This window comes from Schistocerca americana, unplaced genomic scaffold (assembly GCF_021461395.2).
Source record: "Schistocerca americana isolate TAMUIC-IGC-003095 unplaced genomic scaffold, iqSchAmer2.1 HiC_scaffold_141, whole genome shotgun sequence".
Taxonomy (NCBI): domain Eukaryota; kingdom Metazoa; phylum Arthropoda; class Insecta; order Orthoptera; family Acrididae; genus Schistocerca; species Schistocerca americana.
In genome coordinates, this window is record NW_025725491.1 from 430,001 (window position 1) to 437,500 (window position 7,500).

General features: G+C 52.0%; 1 non-coding gene across 1 annotated transcript in view; it reads left to right on the forward strand.

The window, feature by feature from the left end:
* The first annotated feature begins 5,788 nt into the window (after positions 1-5,788).
* Positions 5,789-7,500, forward strand: part of LOC124567812 — a 1,910-nt gene continuing 198 nt past the window's right edge. Inside the window, exon 1 of the ribosomal RNA XR_006970973.1 lies at positions 5,789-7,500. This exon is cut by the window's right edge and continues 198 nt beyond it. This is a non-coding gene — a ribosomal RNA (small subunit ribosomal RNA).

Consider the following 7,500-nt stretch of genomic DNA (forward strand, 5'->3'; position numbering starts at 1 on the left):
ATCCTCTGTCGACAACAGCACCCCAACGCCAGCGCCTCTGCCGCACGAAGTCGTGGACCGGCAATCACTCCACCTGCACCCGTTCGTGCCCCACCCCAACCGCCCAACCCGCAACTCCAGCGGATGAACGGCGGACTTTGCTCGCACGCGCAATGTGCAATCCACCCCTATAACGTGGCGTTTCATGAAGAGTTATGTCCAATATGCGACATTCCCGCTGTCCCTATACATGAGCTGCGAGCTGTACCACTTACGAGCTACAGACGCGATCGCGTTGCTCTCTGTACGAATGCAGATGCTCAGCGGTCAGCTAGGAGGGCGCTCCATCCATGTCGGTACCGGTGAGCGTTGCACTCGCAGTCGCAAAAAACGTACGGCAAGTATATTACTCGGAAGAGTCAATGACAGTCCAAGCCCCCCTGCGTGGGAAGAGTCTTTCTAGGCCATGACCCACCGGAAGGGCGCAGCGTCCCCCACCCCAGACATGTGACGTCACACTATCGGTATTGACGACTAGACTGATTCCTTATAATCATTTGCCATACACCGGTGGAAGCTGCCGAGACGAGTAACTACATGGCGGCCTCGCCGTGTCACTAATGTACAGAGATACAACAGTTTCGACTGGAACCGGATGAAACGTATACACGGCGCTGATTAGTAATAGATAGAGCCATCAAAATACAGATAATGTATACAACTGTCCGTATACATGCTGAAAGACTCTGCTCACAATCACAACCACACGTCAGCCAGACACTCTTATCACGCACTACTCTCTGCCTGTAACAGGCACAGAGACAATATGTAAGCACCAGCATGGAACAACACCCAGTGCATCCTCTCCGCCACATTAGACTATCCACACTATCATAACCAGACCGGGAGGTCCACTCACAAAACAGAATATCCCACCCTTCCGACAACCACCATTGCTCAGCTAAGCCACCAACACCCACACATGTCCTACACAGGGGTACACCCAACATCACAATACTGCCTCCTGTCACAGCACACAAACAATGGCAGGAATGAAAGACACAGGTCTGCCACAAGCATGGAATCAGAGCGCCGCCTGTTATGAGCCAAAGGTGCACCCTGACGTGGCAAATCAGATGATGCCGCAGTCATTTACTTACGATAATCACAATCAACAAACCGGCCCCCCCCCCCCCCCAAAACACCTTTCCTTACAACAATGTGTACCTTAACCTAACCCGTATTGTGCCTTAACCTAACCCGTATTGTGCCTTAACCTAACCCGTATTGTGCCTTAACCTAACCCGTATTGTCCCTTAACCTAACCCGTATTGTGCCTTAACCTAACCCGTATTGTGCCTTAACCTAACCCGTATTGTGCCTTAACCTAACCCGTATTGTGCCTTAACCTAACCCGTATTGTGCCTTAACCTAACCCACGTTGTGCCTTAACCTAACCCACGTTGTGCCTTAACCTAACCCACGTTGTGCCTTAACCTAACCCACGTTGTGCCTTAACCTAACCCACGTTGTGCCTTAACCTAACCCACGTTGTGCCTTAACCTAACCCACGTTGTGCCTTAACCTAACCCGTATTGTGCCTTAACCTAACCCGTATTGTGCCTTAACCTAACCCGTATTGTGCCTTAACCTAACCCGTATTGTGCCTTAACCTAACCCGTATTGTGCCTTAACCTAACCCGTATTGTGCCTTAACCTAACCCGTATTGTGCCTTAACCTAACCCGTATTGTGCCTTAACCTAACCCACGTTGTGCCTTAACCTAACCCACGTTGTGCCTTAACCTAACCCACGTTGTGCCTTAACCTAACCCACGTTGTGCCTTAACCTAACCCACGTTGTGCCTTAACCTAACCCACGTTGTGCCTTAACCTAACCCACGTTGTGCCTTAACCTAACCCACGTTGTGCCTTAACCTAACCCACGTTGTGCCTTAACCTAACCCACGTTGTGCCTTAACCTAACCCATATTGTGCCTTAACCTAACCCATATTGTGCCTTAACCTAACCCATATTGTGCCTTAACCTAACCCATATTGTGCCTTAACCTAACCCATATTGTGCCTTAACCTAACCCATATTGTGCCTTAACCTAACCCATATTGTGCCTTAACCTAACCCATATTGTGCCTTAACCTAACCCATATTGTGCCTTAACCTAACCCATATTGTGCCTTAACCTAACCCATATTGTGCCTTAACCTAACCCATATTGTGCCTTAACCTAACCCATATTGTGCCTTAACCTAACCCGTATTGTGCCTTAACCTAACCCGTATTGTGCCTTAACCTAACCCGTATTGTGCCTTAACCTAACCCGTATTGTGCCTTAACCTAACCCGTATTGTACCTTAACCTAACCCGTATTGTGCCTTAACCTAACCCGTATTGTGCCTTAACCTAACCCGTATTGTGCCTTAACCTAACCCGTATTGTGCCTTAACCTAACCCGTATTGTGCCTTAACCTAACCCGTATTGTGCCTTAACCTAACCCGTATTGTGCCTTAACCTAACCCGTATTGTGCCTTAACCTAACCCGTATTGTGCCTTAACCTAACCCGTATTGTGCCTTAACCTAACCCGTATTGTGCCTTAACCTAACCCGTATTGTGCCTTAACCTAACCCGTATTGTGCCTTAACCTAACCCACGTTGTGCCTTAACCTAACCCACGTTGTGCCTTAACCTAACCCACGTTGTGCCTTAACCTAACCCACGTTGTGCCTTAACCTAACCCACGTTGTGCCTTAACCTAACCCACGTTGTGCCTTAACCTAACCCACGTTGTGCCTTAACCTAACCCACGTTGTGCCTTAACCTAACCCACGTTGTGCCTTAACCTAACCCATATTGTGCCTTAACCTAACCCATATTGTGCCTTAACCTAACCCATATTGTGCCTTAACCTAACCCATATTGTGCCTTAACCTAACCCATATTGTGCCTTAACCTAACCCATATTGTGCCTTAACCTAACCCATATTGTGCCTTAACCTAACCCATATTGTGCCTTAACCTAACCCATATTGTGCCTTAACCTAACCCATATTGTGCCTTAACCTAACCCATATTGTGCCTTAACCTAACCCATATTGTGCCTTAACCTAACCCATATTGTGCCTTAACCTAACCCATATTGTGCCTTAACCTAACCCATATTGTGCCTTAACCTAACCCATATTGTGCCTTAACCTAACCCATATTGTGCCTTAACCTAACCCATATTGTGCCTTAACCTAACCCATATTGTGCCTTAACCTAACCCATATTGTGCCTTAACCTAACCCATATTGTGCCTTAACCTAACCCATATTGTGCCTTAACCTAACCCATATTGTGCCTTAACCTAACCTATATTGCGCCTTAACCTAACCCATGTTGCGCCTTAACCTAACCTATGTTGCGCCTTAACCTAACCTATGTTGCGCCTTAACCTAACCTACGTTGCGCCTTAACCTAACCTATATTGCGCCTTAACCTAACCTATATTGCGCCTTAACCTAACCTATATTGCGCCTTAACCTAACCTATATTGCGCCTTAACCTAACCTATATTGCGCCTTAACCTAACCTATATTGCGCCTTAACCTAACCTACGTTGCGCCTTAACCTAACCCACGTTGCGCCTTAACCCAACCCACGTTGCGCCTTAACCCAACCCACGTTGCGCCTTAACCCAACCCACGTTGCGCCTTAACCCAACCCACGTTGGGCCTTAACCCAACCCACGTTGCGCCTTAACCCAACCCACGTTGGGCCTTAACCCAACACACGTTGGGCCTTAACCCAACACACGTTGGGCCTTAACCCAACACACGTTGGGCCTTAACCCAACACACGTTGGGCCTTAACCCAACACACGTTGGGCCTTAACCCAACACACGTTGGGCCTTAACCCAACACACGTTGGGCCTTAACCCAACACACGTTGGGCCTTAACCCAACACACGTTGGGCCTTAACCCAACACACGTTGGGCCTTAACCCAACACACGTTGGGCCTTAACCCAACACACGTTGGGCCTTAACCCAACACACGTTGGGCCTTAACCCAACACACGTTGGGCCTTAACCCAACACACGTTGGGCCTTAACCCGCTCTGTAATTGTCATACGACGCGTTAAATTAGTGTAGTGTTGCCTAACTGCAACCCCCGCAATATAGTTTGCTACTCGCACTGCCTGGTCCCCAGTGTATCGCTTCATGTTAAACACCTTGCAGCGATACACTGTAATGTGGATGGCAGCAGGACGTACATGCTCAATGCCCTTCGCAGTTGTTCATTGGCATTCGCATGGCGAAGCACTTAGCCTACGCTGTGGTACGGCCTGTGTCAACTGTCCGCTGATGTTGTACGTCCAAATCACACACTGTACTGCACATTGGTCCTCATGTACTGAATGATACATCGTGGTACATGTGACCGTACAACGACTGCGCCAACAACGGCGAACCATGCGGTCCAACTGTTGTGCACTCAGCTATGTGTCGTCTCCCTATAAGAGCCGGATTGCAGTGTGGTATGCCCTGGATGGCGATCAGCATGAGCCGTCTGTTGATGTAGTGGCGCGTGTTGTCAGACGTAGTCGTCTCTTCTCACACACCGTGACAGCATGGTGCACTGCGTTCCACATCTGCGACATGCGACAGAGGCCGGTTGACAGTCGTTCGCGCAATGGACATCGCATACGTACGGGGGCCACCTTCCACGTGTTCGCGAAGCGTGCACATGTTGTTGCGTGTATGTGGGCAGACATAGTGTGTCGTGACACCTGACACAGGCATGCAACAATCGTTGAATTTGCAAATGGCGATGGACGTCTACGTTTGCTGGTGACGTTACGCAAATGAACAACTGGTAAACCGTTGTGGTGCGGTTGTTCTCGCTAGAGGTGAATCAGTGATGGCGACGATCGGTTGAGCTACCAACCGGTTGTTTCAGCGATACCCACCATGCCCACGAACGTGAATGGCATGTGGGTGTGAAGCGATACGCGGCGGTGGCTGGGTGGGACCGTCCCCGGCCGGTGAGGGGGGGCCTCCCGGCGTGCTGGCCGCGCGGTGCGTGGGCGCACGCGCTACAGCCGGCTGGTGGGGGCGGCCAGTGGCAGGCGCGCCGGCCGACGGAGGCGGCAGGCGGCGCAGCTGCGCGCCGGCGCACCCTGCACGCGGCGCCGTGCGGCCAAAGTAGGTCCTCGCGGGCCCGGTGCGAAGCGCGGTGGACATCTGCAGTGTGCTGGTCCGATTGAGGACTGTGTGCGCTGAGGATGCGCCGCCGCCCGGCGCTCGGCGCCGCGACGCCGTCTGCTGCTCGGTCGCCTCTGCGGTTCTCGCAGGTGGTTTGTATCGCAGCTGTGCGGACGTGTTGGCGCGTGCGCTGTGCTGGGAGAGTTCGCTTCGGCACCCAAGTGGGGCTTTTGTCCTTCTGTGGCGCTGGCGTTGGAGCTGCCGGCCACCGTAGGTGGCGCGTGTTGTCTCCCGCCGGCAATGCCACGACAGCACGCTCCCGGGCCTCTGTCGGCAGCGGCAAGCTCAGTTGGGAGCACGGGTGGTCGCACCTAAAGCGTCTACTCGCCAAACTCCGGGCGATTGCGCCTCTCTCGAACCCGACCAAGTACTTAGGACGGCGCTGCGCGCCGCCGGGACCTGAGAGGGTTTCGAGGTGTATCGTGCAGGGGAGCTCAGCCTCCTCCTGTTTGCAGAATAATTGAGCGGACGCTTGCGTGTTCGCGCGGGCCCCCGGGACACACTCCCGGGCGGCCGGCTGCTCAGCTCTAGTTGACGCAGCTCCCTGGTTGATCCTGCCAGTAGTCATATGCTTGTCTCAAAGATTAAGCCATGCATGTCTCAGTACAAGCCGCATTAAGGTGAAACCGCGAATGGCTCATTAAATCAGTTATGGTTCCTTAGATCGTACCCACGTTACTTGGATAACTGTGGTAATTCTAGAGCTAATACATGCAAACAGAGTCCCGACCAGAGATGGAAGGGACGCTTTTATTAGATCAAAACCAATCGGTCGGCTCGTCCGGTCCGTTTGCCTTGGTGACTCTGAATAACTTTGGGCTGATCGCACGGTCCTCGTACCGGCGACGCATCTTTCAAATGTCTGCCTTATCAACTGTCGATGGTAGGTTCTGCGCCTACCATGGTTGTAACGGGTAACGGGGAATCAGGGTTCGATTCCGGAGAGGGAGCCTGAGAAACGGCTACCACATCCAAGGAAGGCAGCAGGCGCGCAAATTACCCACTCCCGGCACGGGGAGGTAGTGACGAAAAATAACGATACGGGACTCATCCGAGGCCCCGTAATCGGAATGAGTACACTTTAAATCCTTTAACGAGTATCTATTGGAGGGCAAGTCTGGTGCCAGCAGCCGCGGTAATTCCAGCTCCAATAGCGTATATTAAAGTTGTTGCGGTTAAAAAGCTCGTAGTTGGATTTGTGTCCCACGCTGTTGGTTCACCGCCCGTCGGTGTTTAACTGGCATGTATCGTGGGACGTCCTGCCGGTGGGGCGAGCTGAAGGCGTGCGACGCGCCTCGTGCGTGCTCGTGCGTCCCGAGGCGGACCCCGTTGCAATCCTACCAGGGTGCTCTTGAGTGAGTGTCTCGGTGGGCCGGCACGTTTACTTTGAACAAATTAGAGTGCTTAAAGCAGGCAAGCCCGCCTGAATACTGTGTGCATGGAATAATGGAATAGGACCTCGGTTCTATTTTGTTGGTTTTCGGAACCCGAGGTAATGATTAATAGGGACAGGCGGGGGCATTCGTATTGCGACGTTAGAGGTGAAATTCTTGGATCGTCGCAAGACGAACAGAAGCGAAAGCATTTGCCAAGTATGTTTTCATTAATCAAGAACGAAAGTTAGAGGTTCGAAGGCGATCAGATACCGCCCTAGTTCTAACCATAAACGATGCCAGCCAGCGATCCGCCGCAGTTCCTCCGATGACTCGGCGGGCAGCCTCCGGGAAACCAAAGCTTTTGGGTTCCGGGGGAAGTATGGTTGCAAAGCTGAAACTTAAAGGAATTGACGGAAGGGCACCACCAGGAGTGGAGCCTGCGGCTTAATTTGACTCAACACGGGAAACCTCACCAGGCCCGGACACCGGAAGGATTGACAGATTGATAGCTCTTTCTTGATTCGGTGGGTGGTGGTGCATGGCCGTTCTTAGTTGGTGGAGCGATTTGTCTGGTTAATTCCGATAACGAACGAGACTCTAGCCTGCTAACTAGTCGCGTGACATCCTTCGTGCTGTCAGCGATTACTTTTCTTCTTAGAGGGACAGGCGGCTTCTAGCCGCACGAGATTGAGCAATAACAGGTCTGTGATGCCCTTAGATGTTCTGGGCCGCACGCGCGCTACACTGAAGGAATCAGCGTGTCTTCCTAGGCCGAAAGGTCGGGGTAACCCGCTGAACCTCCTTCGTGCTAGGGATTGGGGCTTGCAATTGTTCCCCATGAACGAGGAATTCCCAGTAAGCGCGAGTCATAAGCTCG